We start from the raw sequence: 20,152 nt of genomic DNA on the forward strand, positions 1-20,152 counted from the left end.
TTGTGCTAAAAAATAAAGAAGAGCTCAAGAAATGATGGGGGCATGTTAAAAGTTCACAGAAGCCAGCTTGAAGAACTCCTTCTGGCTAACTCCGGAAAAATTTGAGCATAAAAGTAAATAATAACATTAAGGGTTATAATTTATTGAATAAAGTAAGAATCCATGAGTCCACACTTAACTGAATGAACAAACAAACAGGTAAATAAATAAGAAGAGAAAGATTTTTCTTACAGTAGAAAGTCAAATAATAAATGCAGAAGGAATGATGGAAATGTCAATATAAAAATCACCATTTGGCCACTATAGTAATAATAGTCGCTTCAGACAAGAATCATCAATGTGTGCTAAAACCAGTAGGTGAAATTTGAAGTAGTAACAGGATAGTTACAGTCTCAAAGCATCTCTCCAGAAGAAATTTGTTAACTACAAAGAGGAAAGCAGTAACTTTATAGTTACTGGCAGATGCTAGCTTAACCCAACAATCAAAATTAACATTCTCAGTAACAGGTCTAATTGACAGGAAGTGCCTCTTGGTAGGATGCCCTGAGAAGAACTCAGCATCACTTCTGCGGGATTCTTGCCCCAAATGCATGATCTGAACCTAATCATGAGGAACAGCAGACAAACTGCAAGTGAGGGACAATCTACAAAACAACTGACCTGCACTCTTTTAAAAATGTCAGTGTTACGAAATAAAGAGAAGACTCACGAAATCTTCCAGATTAAAGGAGACTAAACAGACATGATAAGTGAAAACAACATGTTATCTTGGAATTTTCTGGGGTTTTTTGTTTTTCTGTTTTTTGCTATAAAAACAAGTCATTGAGGGCTTCCCTGGTGGCGCAGTGGTTAAGAATCCGCCTGCCAGTGCAGGGGACACGGGTTCGAGCCCTGGTCCGGGAAGATCCCACATGCCGCGGAGCAACTAAGCCCGTGCGCCACAATTACTGAACCTGCGCTCTAGAGCCCGCGAGCCACAACTACTGAAGCCCGCGCGCCTAAAGCCCGTGCTCCGCAACAAGAGAAGCCACCGCAATGAGAAACCCGCGCACCGCAACAAAGAGTAGCCCCTGCTCACCGCAACTAGAGAAAGCCGGCGCTCAGCAACGAAGACCCAACGCAGCCAAAAATAAGTAAAATAAAATAAATACATTTATTAAAAAAACAAAAGTAGATACTAGTACAATACATTTGATAATCTAATACATGATAAAGGAGGCACCATAAATCAATGGTAGAGACGTGAATTCAGTAAAATTTTTGCCATATTTAGTTAATTATTAGGTTTAAAAATATTTTAGAGCCTTACTCCAGAATGCCTATTATTTTAAAAGTCAAATTAGGGGATTCCCTGGCGGTCCAGTGGTTAGGACTCTGCGCTTTCACTGCTGAGGGCCCTGATCGGGGAACTAAGATGCCAGGAACACCCAGCAGAAGGCAGAGATGGTTTAAAAGCAACCTCCCTTTTCCAAGTCTGCTTTTAAAAGCCCAAGCTCCCTGAGGGATATGTGCTGAGTAGAGAGAGGCCAACTGCATAGACTCCATCAATGTTTTTTTTTAATTAACTTTATTTGAACTCATCATACATATTTCACATAAAAGATTCCTCACCTTTAAAATGAAGAGAGTGTATTAACCTAGGCATTCTCAACCTGGGGTTTAGTAGATCAGTGAACTTCAAAGAAAAAAACATTTCCTTTTCACTTTCAGTGATCTCTAACAAAAGTTAAATGTTTCCTTCAACTGCAAATATAAGTATCAAAGCACAGTTGTGTTAGAAGGACCTGTGACTTGTCACCAATGGAAATCACAAATATTTTCCTATCACATGACAGTTGTCCCAGATGCCTTGAAATATCATTTACACTCATTGCCACTTCAAAATCATGGGTAGTTATTAGACTGCTGCTAGATCTCGTTATTTAATAGATTAAATAAAGAAGTACATCTATCACACATTTATAATATTTAATACTTTGATAATCACATTTTCAATGTAGTTGGCTTCCTTTGTATTCCTATGTATGAAGTTTTATGCATTCAGAAACATTATTCTGAGAAGGCAGATTGAAAGGGCCCCTGGATCAAAAAAACCATGTAGAGCCCCTGGACTGAATGCTCTCTGGCTTTCAACGGGCACATTGGTACATACCCAATATCTCTACCTGTTCCTCTTGGAAAGTGACTCACAACTTAGATAATCAGCTCTGTGACAAGGTTACAGTGATATTTTGATCATTCCATATATGACTTGAAGTACAACCTCAGGCCGAAACATCTGCAGGCTGAAACTTTTAAACTTAACCTTCCAGACAAACCCTTCTATTAAAATTATTCTCTAGGATTTTCACGGCAAAATGTAGGAAAACAGCACCAGAAACTGAACCAGAAAACACACGTCTTACTCCCACTTCTGCTATCTGATCCTGAGAAAGTCATTTAACTTCTCTGAACCTCATCTATAAACACATTTAGATGAGCTTTAAAATCTATAAGTTCCCAGCGGGGGGTGGGGAGGGGTGGAGGGATGAATTGGGAGATTGGAACTGACATATATACACTACTATATATAAAATAGATAACTAATAAGAACCTACTGTATAGCACAGGGAACTCTTCTCAATACACTGTAATGACCCATATGGGAAAAGAATCTAAAAAAAGAGTGGATATATGTATATGTATAACTGATTCACTTTGCTGTACATCAGAAACTAACACAACATTGTAAATCAAGTATACTACAATAAAAATTAATTAAAAAAAATAAAATAAAATCTATAAGTTCCCTTTACTATATGTATAGAATTAGTAACATTCTATACTTCTGAAATTTTCTGCCTTTTTGCTGGGTGTGTTCTTTGGGATTTAGTTCTTAGTATTCTATCTTTAATTAGTTCATTCACTTATCAAATATTGAGGTGGGAATAACTAAGCAACTAAGCTAGAGAATTCTGGGAAAATTTTCTAATAAGTCATATTTAAGCTGGGCTTCAAAGGCTGAGTAGGAGTCTGTGAAGAGAGGACTAGGACATTCCAGGCACAGAGGACATTGCTAATGCCCAGTGTGCTCAGGGCACAGAGCACACTGAGGGGCTTGATAGGAGTTCAAAGGAGACCAGATTTTTTTTGTTTGTTTGTTTTGCGGTACGCGGGCCTCTCACTGTTGTGGCCTCTCCCGTTGCGGAGCACAGGCTCCGGACACGCAGGCTCAGCGGCCATGGCTCACGGGCCCAGCCGCTCCATGGCATGTGGGATCTTCCCGGACCGGTGCACGAACCCATGTCCCCTGCATCAGCAGGCGGACTCCCAACCACTGCGCCACCAGGGAAGCCCAAAGGAGACCAGATTTGTACTGAGTCTGGGCTCCTTGCCTTATAAGAAATGGGAAGAAAGTATATAAACATTAGGTGAAGTGACATGGCCAGGTGTGTGTTTTGGAAAACAGCCCTGAGAGGAATGTGAAGCGTGGGAGAAATTGAAATCACAGCGGTCAGTTAGAAAGGATACTGCAACATTTGAGGTAAGAGATCATGGAGACCCGAAACAAGGCACTGGCACAGAGAAACGAATGCAAAGAAGGAAGTAGCAGATCTTTATGAGAAACTGGGTGTGGTGACGAAAGAATCAAGGGTAACCCTAGTTTCTAGTGAGGACAGCCATGTGAAGGGTGATGTTGAAAGGTGCAGTTCTTTTTTTTTTAATTTATTTGATTTAAGTATAGTTGATTTACAATTTTGTGTTAATTTCTGCTGTACAGCAAAGTGATTCAATTATACATATATGTACATTCTTCTTCATATTCTTTTCCATTATGGTTTATCACAGGATGTATTTTTAAAAATTTTTATTGGAGTATAGTTGATTTAAAATGTTGTGTTAGTTTCAGGTGTACGGCAAAGTGAATCTGTTACACATATACATATATCCACTCTTTTTTAGATTCTTTTCCCATATAGGCCATTACAGAGTATTGAGTAGAGTTCCCTGTGCTATACAGTAAGTCTTTATTAGTTATCTATTTTATATATAGTAGTGTGTATATGTCAATCTCAATCTCCCACTTTATTCCTCCCCCACAAAAGGTGCAGTTCTTAACTAGAATAGGAAACACAAGAGGAAGAAAAGGCTCTCTGGGGAAGAAGGCTTAGCTTTGAAATGTTGAGTTTGAGGAGGCTGTTTGACCTCCAGAGGGAAATTCTGGCCAGCCCTTGGAAGCATGGGCATGGAATTCTTGGGAAAGGTCCACCTGGAGATATAGAATTATAAACATCACATGAGGTAGCTGAAGTCCTTTCTTCAGCTTCCCCATCACCAGCAGCAGCACCACCATCTGCCTGGTCTTTCTGCAGGGAGAGAGACCTTTCCAAGCCCCTCCAATCCTGACGCCTGAGCTTGCTAATTTTTTTTTTGTGGTAAGCGGGCCTCTCACCGTTGTGGCCTCTCCCGTTGCGGAGCACAGGCTCTGGACGCGCAGGCTCAGCGGCCATGGCTCACGGGCCCAGCTGCTCCACGGCATGTGGGATCTTCCCGGACCGGGACACGAACCCATGTCCCCTGCATCGGCAGGCGGACTCTTAACTACTGCGCCACCAGGGAAGCCCCTGAGCTTGCTATTAAGGCTTAAAACAATTGCTTCCTCCTCACTCCTACCTTTCCAACTCACCTTTCTTACTCTATAACACATCTCTGTATTAGTTAGAGTACAGGCAAAGTTGCTGTAGCAAAGAAACCCCAAAGTGCAATAGCTTATATATGATAGGAGTTTCTTTCTTATATACCAGTCCAGGGCCTGCAGGGCAGCTCTGTTCCATGACATACAGGAACCTAAGCTGGTGGGCAGCTCTGCCACTCTCAGCATCCCTCTTAGCACTGAAACGATTGTTCCAATCATCGCCATTTCCCAATTGGTGGGGAAAAAAATTCATGGCAAGCAGCTTCATCTTTATGGAGGTAATACACATAGCTTCTGCTCATATTGCATTGGCCCAAACTTGGTCACACAACCACACCTACCTTTGAGGGAGATCGGAAATGTAGCATCTTGCTGGGCAGTTGTGTGGTAAGCTCACACTCAGAGAGGCTCCTTTACTGAAGTGCAGAAAGGGAAAATGGACACCAGGAACAATTAGCAAACTGACATTTCTAAACCCCTGGCTGTCTAAATATCCACGCGCACCCTTATTTCCAAGACTAAACTACATTCATCCCTCCCCTCAGGAGATAATCCACAGTACGATCCATTTACTGAGTACAAAATAAAGTCTAATATCTCTGGGTAATGGGCAATCCTCTCCATCAAGTCTAGCTCCAGCTATCTGTATAATAACAGAACGTTACTCCCCCACCACTACACTACTCAACTTTCAGTATGTAATGTGAAGCAGAAACAGGATATCTACAGTGAAAACTCCCATTTGGAAAAGAGAAGAAAGGAAAGCACTTAGCAGTCACTGGTGCATAGCAAAAATGAACCATGTTGGACAAGAAGTGCAGATTCCCTCCCCCAGAGTGAAGGAAGTTCTCGTGTCAGGACTTGGATCTGCTCTCTGGGAGGAATGCTCTGTACCTGGTCCTCTCTGGACTTTGTCTTTGTCCATTATTCTCCATGATCATACCTGAAATGGGATGTAGAGAGATTAATATAGCTATATCAGCTTTCTTTTAGTTAACAATTGTGGGGTAAATGTCATTTCTTTTCTTTCTATCTTTTTAAATTCTCATGTATTTATTTATTTATTTGGCTGTGTCAGGTCTTAGTTGCAGCACGCGGGATCTTCGTTGCGGCATAGCGGGCTCTTCCTTGTGGTGCGCAGGCTCCAGAGCGTGCAGGCTCAGTAGTTGCAGCACGTGGGCTCTCTACTAGAGGCTCTCTTAGTTCCCCAACCAGGAATCGAACCTGCATCCCCTGCCTTGGAAGGCGGATTCTTAACCACTGGACCACCAGGGAAGTCCTACTCTTATGTTTTAAATGTATCTCTTTAAACAACAGATAGTTGGGTTTTGTTTGTTTTCCATCTCACGATCTTTGTTTTTTCACTGGAAAATTGAATAAATCAGACAAAGACAAATATCATATGATATCACTTATATGTGGAATCTAAAAAAGTGATACAAATGAACTTATTTACAAAACAGAATCAGACTCACAAACTTAGAAAACAAACTTATGACTAACAAGGGGGAAAGGTGGGGGGAGGGATAAATTAGGGGGTTGGGATTAACATATACACATTACTATACATAAGATACATAATCAACAAGGACCTGCTGTATAGCACAGGGAACTCTACTCAATACTCTGTAATAACTGATACGGGAAAGGAATCTGAAAATGAATAGATATAAGTAAAAAAAAAAAAAAGAAAGTTGAGTTCACTTATATTCAATGTAATTACTGATATATTTTTGTTTAAATCTACTGTCTTATTACATACGTCTCTTTTCCCTTCTGCTCTGTGTTCCTTTTTCATTTTTCCCTTGCCTTCTTTTGGATTAATCATTTTTATCATTCATTTCAAAAAATCTTTTAGTTTAGAAATCATGTACTCTTCTTCTATTCTTTTGGTAGTTATCCTAGAATTGCAGCATGTACCTTTACTTATCTAATGTTAATTGGTATCTTTCCTCTCCTCTAAATGTAAGAAATTTAGAACATTTACCTCCACTTAACCCCCTCCCAAACCTTTATGGTATTATTGTCAAGCATTTTAAATATCTATCCATCTATCTATCCCCACAGGACATTATAATAATTGTTCCACATAGTCAATGTTCATTTCGATTTACCCAGTGTAATCCCTTTGTGTCTGTTTTGTTGTTTATTTTTCCTAGTGGTTCTTGCTCATGGTTTTCTGTCTCCTATTAAGGCTTAGTTATCTTTGATTGTGTACAAATTAGTTGTAGAAATAATTTGATACCCAGGTTGATGTGTCTTCCTCTAGAGAGGATGTTCATTTGCTTTTTCCAGGTTTGCCTTAATTCAAGATTTGAGATTCTGTAAGCAAGCCACTTCCAATTCACCCTTACTTCTAGGGGTGTGTGTGTATGATGGGGAACGTTTTACCAGATCTCCACCTTGGCAGGTCCTGATCCAACTTTTGTCCCCCTAGTCCCATGAGATTGTTACAAAGACAGCTCACCCTCTCAATTGTCTCTTCAAAATCAGTTCATGACCCTAAGGGAAAGAAGTTTAAAATTAGGCAGCCTCATCCCTCTGAATTTCTATTCCCTTCTGGATCTCATCCCAGTAATTTATCAGTATTTTCTTAGCTTTCTGATGCTTAAAAAAATATGTTTAATAAATTATGTTCAGCAAGAAGGCTGATCTGAATTAGCTAGTGTGCCATTACTGAAACTGGATGTGTTGCTTCTCTACAGCTCCTAGAACAATGTTTCTCAAGATGGGGGTCCATGGACTATGTGCATCAGAATTACATTGTGTTTGTTAAAAACTGAGATTCCAACGCTGCCATCTCTGACGTCATTCAGAACCTATGACACAAAAACCTAGATATCTGCTCTTTTGATAGGTTCTCAGGCTATAATTATGAAGACTTAAGTTTAAGAAGTTTTGCCCCAGAGCTTAGCCCAACACTTAGTAATAGGCATTCAATGAATTGATTTGATTCTTGTTTAAAGGTCAGTTAGGGAGAACAGTTCTCAGAGCTTTCTGAGATGCTCTTCCTAGGTTATAATCCTCAAACAAATTTGGCTCAAATAAAATTTCCCATTTCTTAAATGAACAAATGAATGAATGTCAGGTAAGGCAGAAGAAAGCTGAATACATGTCCCAGTCAGAATTTGGTCAATGTTCAAATCTCCTATCTACTCACCTTTTGAAAAAATCCTCCTTAAGACAAGAGGATCCTAAAGAAAAATTCTCAAGAACCAAGCCCCTATCTGGAGCTAAAGTCTAATCCTGTCACATTCACCTGTCTCATTTTGATCATTTTGAGTAGGATTCATTTTGATCATTCATGGATGACAGGTACTTCAATGTGTCTCTTAGTCACTAATGAAAGGTATGAGAAAGAATTTACCTAAAGATATCTTGACCCCAAATCCACTGGTAAATCCAATTATGAACTAGCTTCAAAAAAAGTCTGTGAAAGGAATAAAGATGCAGACCTACTGGAGAACGGACTTGAGGATATGGGGAGGGGGAAGGGTGAGCTGTGACAGGGCGAGAGAGAGTCATGGACATATACACACTAACAAACGTAGTAAGGTAGACAGCTAGTGGGAAGCAGCCGCATGGCGCAGGGATATTGGCTCGGTGCTTTGTGACAGCCTGGAGGGGTGGGATAGGGAGGGTGGGAGGGAGGGAGACGCAAGAAGGAAGACATATGGGAACATATGTATATGTATAACTGATTCACTTTGTTATAAAGCAGAAACTAACACACCATTGTAAAGCAATTATACCCCAATAAAGATGTTAAAAAAAAAAAGTCTGTGAAAAAAAAATTGTCTGTGAAGCCCCATCTTTTATGAAATGATGGCAATGATAAATAGTAAGGTTTTTTCTCCCAGTATTATTATTTGGCAAAATAAGAAGTTAACACCATGTTAGCTTTCAATATTATTTTGAAAGTTTACTGGTCTAAGAAATCTGTAGATTTTGGAATCACTGACTTAGAATTTCTCAAACCACTCCAGGCTCCAGTATTCAAGAAAGCTCTCAGCCTGAATGCTAAAGTCTCTGCAAACAGCAGGCGAATCTGCATTCCACACTGTCAGGAACATGATTGATTATCTGTTTGGGTTAGCCAGCAGAATCTATGTTCCCATGTTTCTGTGACAGTTACTTAAATTTCTTAGTTTTGGTCATACTTCTTTCTCAAATGCTTGTTTTTGCTTCCTTGCAGGAAAACAAACAAACAAAAATAAAAAAACACAGCCAAACAGTCAGTGAGCAACACCTTTAGATTTCTCATTTCTGCACCAACATGCAGTGTCTTAGATTTCTTCAACTTTTAAAGGAAAATGTTTATGTGAGTTCTTGTATTTTCCACAACTGAATAACCTTACTATGGAAATGTGCTCATGTTACATACCATAGACTTCAATAGAAAGTTTCAGAGAATTTGAGCTTTTTAATCAGATGATCTTACTCTCGGAAAATGAAATTCCATGGGGAAACTGCTACTCAGAGCAGGCTTTGTTCTTTTATAATATTCGTTTTCTTTTATTTCTCTTTAACCAAGAGGATACTTCAAAAACCATCTGAATAAGGAGGATGGTATTACAAATGAGCTGTTATGAGCTTTTTAAAAATCAAAACTGTTTTGGAAACTACTGTCAGTTGGAGAGTGGGTTAAATGTGAACTGGGCTAAATTCCTTAAAGTTAAGCCAACTCTGAATATGCCTTATCCATGAAATAATGTTTGTCACTTCAGTAACCTAATAGACTAGCATCCATTTCATGGGCTGTGGTGACCTACATAATGCAAGATGACTGAAAATTATCACATGCCCTTATGGTTTCATTTAACCCGATTAATCTGCTATTAATGGAATCATTTAGGCCTAATTAAATCTATCTAGATATGAATCTAAAAACAGAAAGGGTAATTTGTAATAAAATATCTGTAAAACTGTAAGTTTGGAGCAACATCACAATTCTATGTTTTTAAAGATACCTATTCATTTGTGTCTCTAAAGCAGAAACCCAGACTTGCTTTAAATGCCTATCCTTTATTTCTGTACGCTCTTTATAAATTCATTCATGGCTCTTTGTTCCAGCAGCTGTCACCAGACTGGGTTCGTGTCTGTTAAGGTGGATAGGGTGTATGTAGTGTTTGACTATGTTAAGAAAAAATTACCTAACATTTGGAAACAAGGCAAAAGGATGACTGCTTGTCCTTTCAATGTGGGACTGAAGCTTTATTTAAGGCCCTTTATCTAACAAGCCCACCCAAGGATTCAGTTCTCCATGGGAATGCTCTGTGGCTTGATTAAGGCTCAGACAGTTAACTTGTAGATTTTTGTCCAGTAGAGATGCAAAAGATTTCTGTGCAAAAGTGATAGCCCCAAAGATTATGGTTTTATTGCCCTGTTTTACTTCTAATTTAGCAAACTTATTTCAGCATTATATTCCGTTTTGAACATATAAATCTCTGTCTCCTGAATTCTCTTTTGTACCAGATTTACCATCCTGCTGGCTCCCCCATTAATGCATAAAACCTGTGACAAGTATTCACACCATATTTTCATCAGAGTTTCGTTTATGTTTTTTAAAAACCTTAAAAATTTTTTTTTAAAATTATACTTTGTCTCTATGAAGATAAGAGATGGATCTCGCAAGACATCCAAGAAAATGAATCTCATCACTTTAGTTCATCTAATTTCACCTCTCTAGGGAACACATTTGATAAGAATTAAACCAATGCATTTTGATTCCCCCCTTTAAATCCTATTCCCTGGTAGCCTTCTGACAGAGTCATCAAGCTTATTGTCCCAGGAAAGAAAGGACAGACAGGTGCTGCCCAGAACCGAGAGGCCATTCATCAGCTTTGAATTTCAAAGCTGATTTTCTTGACCTCTTTTTAGTAAGACAATGTACATAAAACCCAGGCTTTCTGAAGAAAGGGATTTCTAAATAACAAAGCTTCCTTTTTAATGCATAGGCTGTGTGTGCAGAATAGAAGGAAGGCCCCCCCACCCCAGGCTGTAAAGAAGAGAGGGGAAAAGCATTCCCCCAATCCTTCTGGACTCACTTGTAGGGGAAAAACAAGGGGGGAGAGGAGCCTGGGAGGGAGATCACAGGGAACAATTGTCCTGATCTCCTTGTTCCAGGCTGAAGTACTAGGGCAGGAGGTATGTTAGCTGGGTTGCTGGGCAAGCAGAGGACAGGAAGAGGCGCTCAGGGTCTGGATCCTACTTTTCTCTGGCAGGATTAACATCTGCCCTTTGCCATTTTGAGGTCAAGGAAACCACATCCCTCCCTCACACACCCAGATGCCTTCTAGGAGAGGATCAGAGGGAGGGGCGGAACTCTTACCGTTGAGCACTTAACTGAGTCATCCAAGTAGAGACTGTTTACCTACAAAGGCATTATAAATTATGGGATTGAACTGAGGTTAACAAATTGGACTTGATCTTATTCCTCCCTCCCTGCTTCTTCTACCTAGAGGAAGGGAGCTTGTCAGGTAAATCAGAGCAGACTTAAGAGAAATAAGCTACATTTTTAACCTAGTTGAGTAATCTTGAGTAAATTTGAAAGGCTGCCACCTATGTATGTATTGCACGCTCTTCTATCCTCTTTCTGTCATACACAATTAACAAATGCATTGATGGTGGTGTGATGAATTGGGAGATTGGGATTGACGTATATACACTAATATGTATAAAATGGATAACTAATAAGAACTTGCTGTATAAAAAATAATAAAATAAAATTCAAAAATTAAAAAAACAAAACAAAACAAAAACCAAATGCATTGCTGCTTTTTGATTTCACAAAGAGCATGTCCTATTCTCTTGTGATTTCTGGTCACCACCTGACACATCTGTGCACTTTCTTCAATGCTTATCTGACAAGATCAAGTCGGCCACAGACTCCAGTAGCTGGTGCCAGAAGTACAACCACTGTGATTACAGATTTACTACAGGAATATAAAAAATACATATAAGCAAAATTTTCGAAACATCACCCTCTAATCCCACCACTCAAAGATAACCAGCCGCCTTTGGGGAGACGATCCTTACAGACTTACATTCATGCATATAAACATTTTTATCTCTTCCTATTCTTTTAAAGGATGTTTTAATGTATGCACGTTTTTAACCTGCATTTTTTTCACTTAATATATTGTAAACATGTTGTCAAGTCAATAGACATGTTTCTACATCATTTTATTGGCTGCTCATTTTTCTATTGTATATTTATACCATAGTTGACTTCACTAATCCTTTATGTTTGAGTTGTTGGACATTTGAGTTGTTTCCAATTTTTTACTAAAAAACCATTAAAGTTGTTTCTACTTTTTTTGCGTGGTGATTAATTTCATTATAGCCAATCATCATTTCCCTAGGATCATCTCTTAGAAGTGGAATTTCTGGGCAAGCAGCTGTTGTTTTTTTTTTTTTTTTTTTTGGCTGCGCCACACAGACGGCAAAATCTTATTTCCCCGACCAGGGATTGAACCCATGCCCCCTGCAGTGGAAGCACAGAGTCCTAGCCATGGGTAAGCAGCTTTGATTATACCATTTTATAGGATTTTGCTTAATTTCTTTTCTTATGCTATTATAGTCATGCAATGAACAAAGTTTCATATCCTGTTCGCTCTCTCTCTCTCTCTCTCTTTTTTTAACAGCTTTGGTTTTTTGTTTGTTTGTTTTTAAATTTTTATGGGAGTATAGCTGATTTACAATGTTGTGTTAGCTTCAGGGGTACGGCAAAAGTGAATCAGTTATACATACACATACATCCACTCTTTTTTAGATTCTTTTCCCATATGGGTCATTACAGTGTATTGAGAAGAGTTCCCTGTGCTATTCAACAGGTTCTTATTAGTTATATATTTTATATATAGTAGTGTGTATATGTCAATCCCAGTCTTCCAATTTATCCCTCCCCCCCTCATCCCCTGGTAACCATAAGTTTGTTTTCTACATCCATGACTCTACTTCTGTTTTGTAAATAAGTTCATTTGTACCATTTTCTTTTAAGATTCCACATATAAGCAATATCATATATTTGTCTTTCTGTGTCTGACTTAATTCACTCAGTATGACAACCTCTAGTCCATCCATGTTGCTGTACCTGTTCTCTTTTTTAATGAAAATATCTCCCAACGTTATCACATGTGTTCTGTAAAACAATTTTTAATAGCTTTATGGGAATATAACACTGAGTCATTAATCAATTTAATATATCCAGTCCACTATTTTGGTTGTTGGGCAATTAGGTAGTTTCCATTTATTCACTGGGGTAAATCACACTTTTAGGAACATCTCTTTGTAGAAAACCTAGTGTGTACTTAGGATAAATTCCCAGAAAAGGAATTACAGCCTGAAAGGCTATAACCGAGCAGGACCCTATGGGGCCTTCCCACAGGCTTTCCCTCATACCTTCTGCTTTAGCTCCTCTCTGAAGTACCTAGATAATAGTAGTTGATGCAAATTTCCTGAGTTGTTTTGCAGATGTGAAAACCCCCCACCAAATGGAAGATGTTAACTACTTGATGACCATGAGCACATCGCCCCAGGCCTCCTGGAGCCTAAGGACTGATAACGTGAACCCCTGTGACACCACCTGTTCCCTCACCATCAGCCAGTCAGAGGACTGTGCACCATCTGATCACATACCCTGTGATGCCCCCACCCACCCACCCACCCCCGGCTTTTTTTCTTTATTTGGTTGCGCAGTGCAGCTTGTGGGATCTTAGTTCCCTGACCAGGGATCGAACCCAGGCCCTCAGCAGTGAGAGCTCAGAGTTCTAACCTCTGGACCATCAGGGAATTCCCTCACCTGGCTTTTAAAAATGCTTTGCTGAAACTCTTTGAGGAGCTCAGGGCATTTTAGGGCATGAGCCACCTGTCTCCTTGTATGGCCCTGCAATAAACCTTTCTCTGCTCCAAACTCTGACGTTTCAGTTTGTTTGGCCTCACTGTGTGTCGGGCACATGAACTTGCACTAACAAGGCCATGAACATTTTTGAGGTTAGTTGATAAATATTGTAAATTGCTTTCCAAACTAGTTATATCAATCTACATTGTAATGTATCATGTCTTACCATGCTAAATTATAGGCTAGATGTTACAACAGCCTGATAGACTGTAGGACAATCTTCCTTAGAGATCTTCAAAAAGAAAACCAATTTCCTTTTCTGTGTTCCAGGTCAGACTTTCAAAGACATAAAAAAGGGTTGCCAACTCTCAGTTCAAAAAAAAAGACATTTAGGGACTTCCCTGGTGGCGCAGTGGTTAAGACTCCGTGCTCCTGATCCGGGAACTAGATCCCACATGCATGCCACAACTAAGAGTTCGCATGCCACAAGTAGGGAGCCTGCAAGCCGCAACTAGGGAGCCCGCTTGCCACAACTAAGACCCAGTGCAACCAAATAAATAAATATTAAAAATAAATAAATAAAGACATTTAAATCATAAACACCAGGAAGGTTAACATGCACTTGGTGTTCTTTACCTTCTCTCTTATTTCAGATCTTAGACTTGGATGGTAACTTTCTTTTCAAGTGAAATGTTCTCACATTATCTCTGAGAGTAAAGTAGGTACTTATTCTATGGATAGGGAAATACTGAGGCACAAGAGTTTTATAAGTGACTTTCTTTTTTTTAAGTGACTTTCTTATAGCCATATAATTTACCTGGCACTCGTATCTATAGTCCATACCTTGGGGAGGATCCTTTGCCATGCTAGTCAAGTTCAGGTTCACCTCCGGAAAGACTAGATAAAAAACAATATTTTTAGAGAGGGGGTTCCAGGAAGAAAGGCTTCATCTAAGTTCTGTTAAAAAACAAAATTCAACTGAGTAAATTTGAAGATCTAATTGACTGTGCTCAATGATTCATGAATCTGGCAGCATCCCATCTAGTAAACAGAAGGGTATTGTGAAGGGTTGTACAAAATGGAAGGTTTTTATAGGTAGAGGCGGGTGGGGCAAGAAGGCATTGGCAAAAGCAAAGAAAGAATGGTTTCAGGCCAGGCCATCTTCTTCTGGGGGGGGGGAAGGGAACAGCAGGGGTCTTTATCGTGCAGATTACCTACCTCACTAGTGTTGATCAAGAAATTTCAGATTGCCTACTTAAAGGTCACATTCCTGGAAGTGGTTGAAACTGCAAGTAAGTCTGGGTTTGTTGTTATCCCTGGGGGCAAATGATTCCATTTTGGGCTTGTTATTTCTTTTCAACAATTCCCTTCTGATCAAACTCACCCTAACGGAGAGATGTGATAAAAATTTAAGGCATTAGCATCACTCTCAGCTACTGCTCTGTAGTTCCCACAGCTTTGCTGATCCTTGGTGTGGTATCCATAGGTCATGACTTTTTGTTTAATCCCCGTGACAGTCACAGGTCACGGTTCCAGGTTCATAATCCTTAAATCTGTCATTTTCTTCATTCCCTTTTTGACAGTCCTGTCTTAGGGAGATCATTTGCCTGGTGGTTAGTGGCTGTGAACATGCATTTAAAGCTTTTGAGAGGATACAATACGAGGGAAAACATTATGATAACGATAAGCAGGATAATTTCCTAGGAGTACACTTTGGAGTCCCTATTGACTGAAAAACAAAATGCACAAGCTAAAAGTTGAGAATTATATTTTATTTGGTGGACTTTCTGAGGACTTCAAGCCCTAGAGGTAGCCTCTTAGATAGCTCTGACGGACTGCTCTGAAGAGGTAAGGGGGAGCCAGGAGATATGGGAGTTTTGCGACAAAAACCAGGTAGTCAGGACATTAAAAGATGACTGTTAATTAAAGAAAATCACACATTCCAAGTTAATGACTTTAGAGCTTTTCTACGTATGGGAAGATGCAAGAGTCTGGGCTCACTGAAATCCTTCCTTTGCTATGTGCCTCAGCTATCTGGGGCCAGTATCCTGTGCTTTCCCATCCTGAGTCCCCTCAGGGTACACTGTTGGGGGTGGCTGCAGTGGCTGAGGGCTTGGCAGCAGGCATCCTGTTGGTCTCCATCCTGAGTTCCCCCAGGCTCACCTTTAGGGGTGGTGGCAGTGGCTGATGGCTTGATGGCCGCAACATCCTTTGTTTGCTGAGATGGCGGACAACATCTTTTACCCACATCCTCAAGACCCAAACCAAAGAAAGACCCCATTGAAGGACCCCATTTTAAGCCACAGGGCTTGTTCAGTGATCTTACATAACTGAATTTCAACTTCCCCAGAAATATTGATCCAGGTTGTGGACAAAGAATGTCGTATCAGTAAACAAAGTTTACTTTGTTACTGCCTTATCAGTAAAGAAAGAATGTTGAGGCCATCCAGCCATCAGCCACTGCAGCCACTTGGACCGTGTGCCCTCAGAGGACTCAGGATGGAGAAAAACAAGATACTAGCCCTAGATAGTTAAGGTGTATACCAAAGGAATGATTTCAAAGAGCCCAGACTCTTGCATCTTCCCATAAATAGAAAAGCGCTAAATTCGTTAACTGGGGATGTATGGTTTTCCTTAATTAACAGTCATCTTTTGATGTTTCAACTACCTGGTTTTTGTTGCAAAAATTCCTATGTATCCTGGTTGCTCCCTTACCTCTTCGGAGCAGTCTCTCAGTACTGAGAGGCTGTCTTCTGGGCTTAAGTCCTTAGAAAGTCCACAGAATAAAACATAATTCTCAACTTTTAGATTGTGCAAATTTTTTTTCAGTGGATAAGATGTAAGCACTTATGGTAGGGGGTCCCTGGAGAAAGAGAACCAGGCATGGCTTTCTTGACATAAAAGAAACATTTCTGGCCTAAGCATTTAGTTATCTAAGCCTGGCCACAATGGTTGTCCTTGAACAGGTCTCAGTAATTAATGATCTTAAGGGAAGTAAGGGAATGCAGGAACAAAGGAAAATCAGTCAAGAAACAATAGTTCAGAGATAAAACAGAGTCCTAATTCCCTCTCAAGGGATATACATAACAATCTGATACATATCTTTGAGTTCTGTGGAAACTAAGGCCCCCACTCAGGTGGAGGATGAAATAAGGAGTTGACCTTTTCTGACCCTCGTGACTTCAATCAACAAAGCTTGGACTCTGTTGACCTTTGCCCCAACTCTATGCTGAATCCTCCTCTGCTCAAGCCCCTTCATGAATATGCGTATACCCTTAGCTTCAAACTTCCCCAACTTTGGTGTTCGGGGAGATTCTGCTTTGGGAAAGATCCTTGGGGGTCTCCTTACTTGCTGCAAGTAATAAATCCTTCCTTTTCCTGCTCTTTGTCTTGGTTATGTCTTTGGCTCGACACCCACCAAGAAATGAACCCAGTTTTTCGGGTAACACTCCCAACAACTATGTTTAGATTGCCCACCAAAACTTCATGAGACATTGGACAAAAATCAGCCATCGTTCTAAGTTATTTTTCTTGACAAATCCCATAACAGAGATAACATGGACTTATTTGAGTAGTAAGACCAGGTAGAATAAAAGTTGGTTATCTGCCTTATATTCGGTGTTGATAACTTTAAAGACATGTCTTAACTAAACCAATGAACTTAAACTACCTTTATTTACTGAAGATTATCCCAGATTACTTGAACTTGAAAAGCATCTGGGGTACTTTCCTGCTGGTCCAGTGGCTAAGACTCCGTGCTCCTAATGCAGAGGGCCCAGGTTCTATCCCTGGCCAGGAACTAGATCCCACACGCTGCAACTAAGATCCCACAAGCCACAGCTAAAGATCCTGCATGCCGCAACGAAGATCCTACACGTAGCAATGAAGGTCCTGCAAACTGCAACTAAGACCCAGCACAGCCAAATAAATAAATATTTTCTTTAAATCATTTAAAAAAAAAAAAAGAAAAGCATTTGGGTTAGTTTCTGTTAATGCCCCATCCTTGCAAGTGCTTGCCTTCAAACCAACTAAATAGAGCTCTCTTACAAATTAATTTTGGCAATACCGTCAAGAGGTAGGAAAACACCACACATTTAATATATATACATATATGTGTGTGTGTATATATATATATATATATATATATATACACAGACAGATGCAAACAGATAACTTACAGTTACTAACATCTGTGGAGAAGATTTGCAAGATTTTTCATTAGCCCAATTGCAAAATACCCCTTTTTCTTTTTTTTTTCTTTTGATGGGAAACTTCTTCTTAAAGTTTGCATTTCAAAGAATGGCTCTTAGGTGCTGGAGAAGATGCGGGTAGAAAATCTGTATAACAAATGCATAGATTAAGCTCAGGACGATTCTGTTTCCAATGTCCTGATCTTTTCAAGCATTTTGAGAGGAATAGGTGAGGTCTGGCGGATTGGCAAAGAAAAAAACTGCAGGTAAACTTTAAACTTTAGGATTGCAGCCTAAATGATAAAGAGGCTGACCTGTTCTTACAACTACCTTTTCTCCAATTTGCATCTTTCCTTCTGGGTACATGGTTTTATTTTAGCTAAGGAGAGAAAGCATTTAAAAAAAATTCCTATCAGGCTCTGAATATCAGCTTCTGATTTGGCCAAATTTCTGATCATATAGTTATTAAATCCTTTCAAATATCTTATCAGATTTCTGGTTGGATAAACAGTATTTCTGGCAGTATTAAACAATCCCATTAATTTTAGTTTCCCCTTGCTGCTTAAGGGAATAATGTAGCAGTTTACCAAAAATTCCTGAGTTTCATCAATTCTAGGAGGAGTACATACAGGTGCATTGGAGTTGATGTTGAAGAATTCACATAGGGCTTTTGAGGACAATCTGTCTTCCAGTGCCCCAGTTGATTGCAATAGAGACATCAATTTTTGGGCCAGTGATTTGATAATGAACCCTAGGAGGGTGAAATGTAGGAGGCCTAGGTATTGTTTTAAATACCTTTTGTGTCTTTAATTTTTCATTAGCCTTTTGCCATGAATCTTTCAACAAAGCAAGTTTGGAATTTTGAAAAGTTTTGGAGCCTTCTGCATGCTAATCAAAATCAAAATCGGTATTCCATTCTGTTAGCTTGATTTGGGAGCCCTTTTTTGAGTCACATTAGAAAGGATCTTATCTATTTGGAACATTCCTCATAATGGCCATTGTAATCTCCCTGAGGGCTGGCAGCAGGTTGGTAGGTTCCTGGCTGCAAATGGAGTTTAACCCCCATTTCTATGCTGGCCATATTTTGGAGCCCCTACCCTTTCAGCTACCAAGCTAAGCTCTTAGGACACAGAACAAGCTTAGCAAGATATTACCATTTTTGTAACTATCTATAGCTTCCAGAATCACAGTTCTCAAACATATAATAATAAGCAGGTGTGCTTATTTTAGAGTTGAACTTTCAACTCTTTGGATGTAAAGGATCCCATTAGCAGTGAGCCTTTGTCTACAAAAAATAAGTCAAGCAAATACATGAAGATATTGGCAGTAACCAAGAGATGTTACTGTGTCCTGGCTGAAAGATGGCCTAGTGCACACGACCAACAATTCCTGTGGACCCTTGAATGGGGGAAGGATTGAACCAGCAAACCTGAAACAATGGGGACTGAGGACTGATTCCAAACAAAATGGAGAACTGCAGCTGCCACCAACAGTGCCAAATGTGGAATCTGGGGAAGGATTCCAAACAAATGGGGGGATTGCAGACTAAATGATCAGCAGTTCCCAATGTGGAATCTGGGAACTGAATCAAGGGCTGGGGTTTTCCATTAAAAAACTTGGGAACTGTGGTCAGAAAGGCTAGGGGCTTGGCTCTGGGCAGAACTATCTGCTAGCTCGATTGAGCTCTGGGCAGAATCGTCTACCAGCTCAAGCTGACCTGCCCCAAAAAGGAAAGCCAGTTAGTTTGGGAGCTTGAATGCAAAGAGAGTGGAGCTCAAATTTGAGAGGAACTTACCAATGGCCTTCAGAAACAGCGGGAACAACAGTGAACTCAAAAGTGTTTGTGGGGCACCACGCCTGTGTTTCTTGTTGTCCCCGAATGCCATCATAAGTTTGCTTTGGATCCCACCACTGCCAACAAGTCTATTAAAAAACAAAATTAAACCAAGTAAGTTTGAAGATCTAATTGGCTCGATTCAATGATTCATGACTCAGGTAGCATTCCATCTAGTAAACAGAAGGGTATTGTGAAGCGTTGTACAAAACGCAAGGTTTTTATAGGCAGAAGGAGGGTGGAGCAAGAAGGTATGAGCAAAAGAAAAGAAAGGATTGTTTCAGGTGAGACCATACAATTTTTGGGGAAGGGAACAGCAGGGGTCTGTGTCATGCAGATGACCTCACTAGTGTTGATCAAGAAATTTCAGATTGTCTGCTTAAAGGTCACATTCCTGGGAGAGGTTGAAAGTGCAAGTAAGTCTTGGTTTGCTGTTGTGGAGGCAAATGACTCCATTTTGGACTTGTTTCTTTTTATCAGTTTTGTCTTTGCATGAAAGAAAATATAACATCAAAAGGAGTTTCTCATACAAAACACACAATACATACAAGCTGAATGTTAACCTAATGTTTTACAGTTTGTAAGAATCCAGCCTTCCCCTGAGAAAATGT

The 20,152-nt window shown here is 39.8% G+C and overlaps 1 pseudogene; it reads right to left on the reverse strand.

Annotated features, from left to right (window-relative positions):
* The window catches only part of LOC137216973 (centrin-2 pseudogene), a 39,200-nt pseudogene extending 21,725 nt beyond the window's left edge, over positions 1 to 17,475 (reverse strand).
* Positions 17,476 to 20,152: the final 2,677 nt, after the last annotated feature.

This window comes from Pseudorca crassidens, chromosome X (assembly GCF_039906515.1).
Source record: "Pseudorca crassidens isolate mPseCra1 chromosome X, mPseCra1.hap1, whole genome shotgun sequence".
NCBI classification, from domain to species: Eukaryota; Metazoa; Chordata; class Mammalia; order Artiodactyla; family Delphinidae; genus Pseudorca; species Pseudorca crassidens.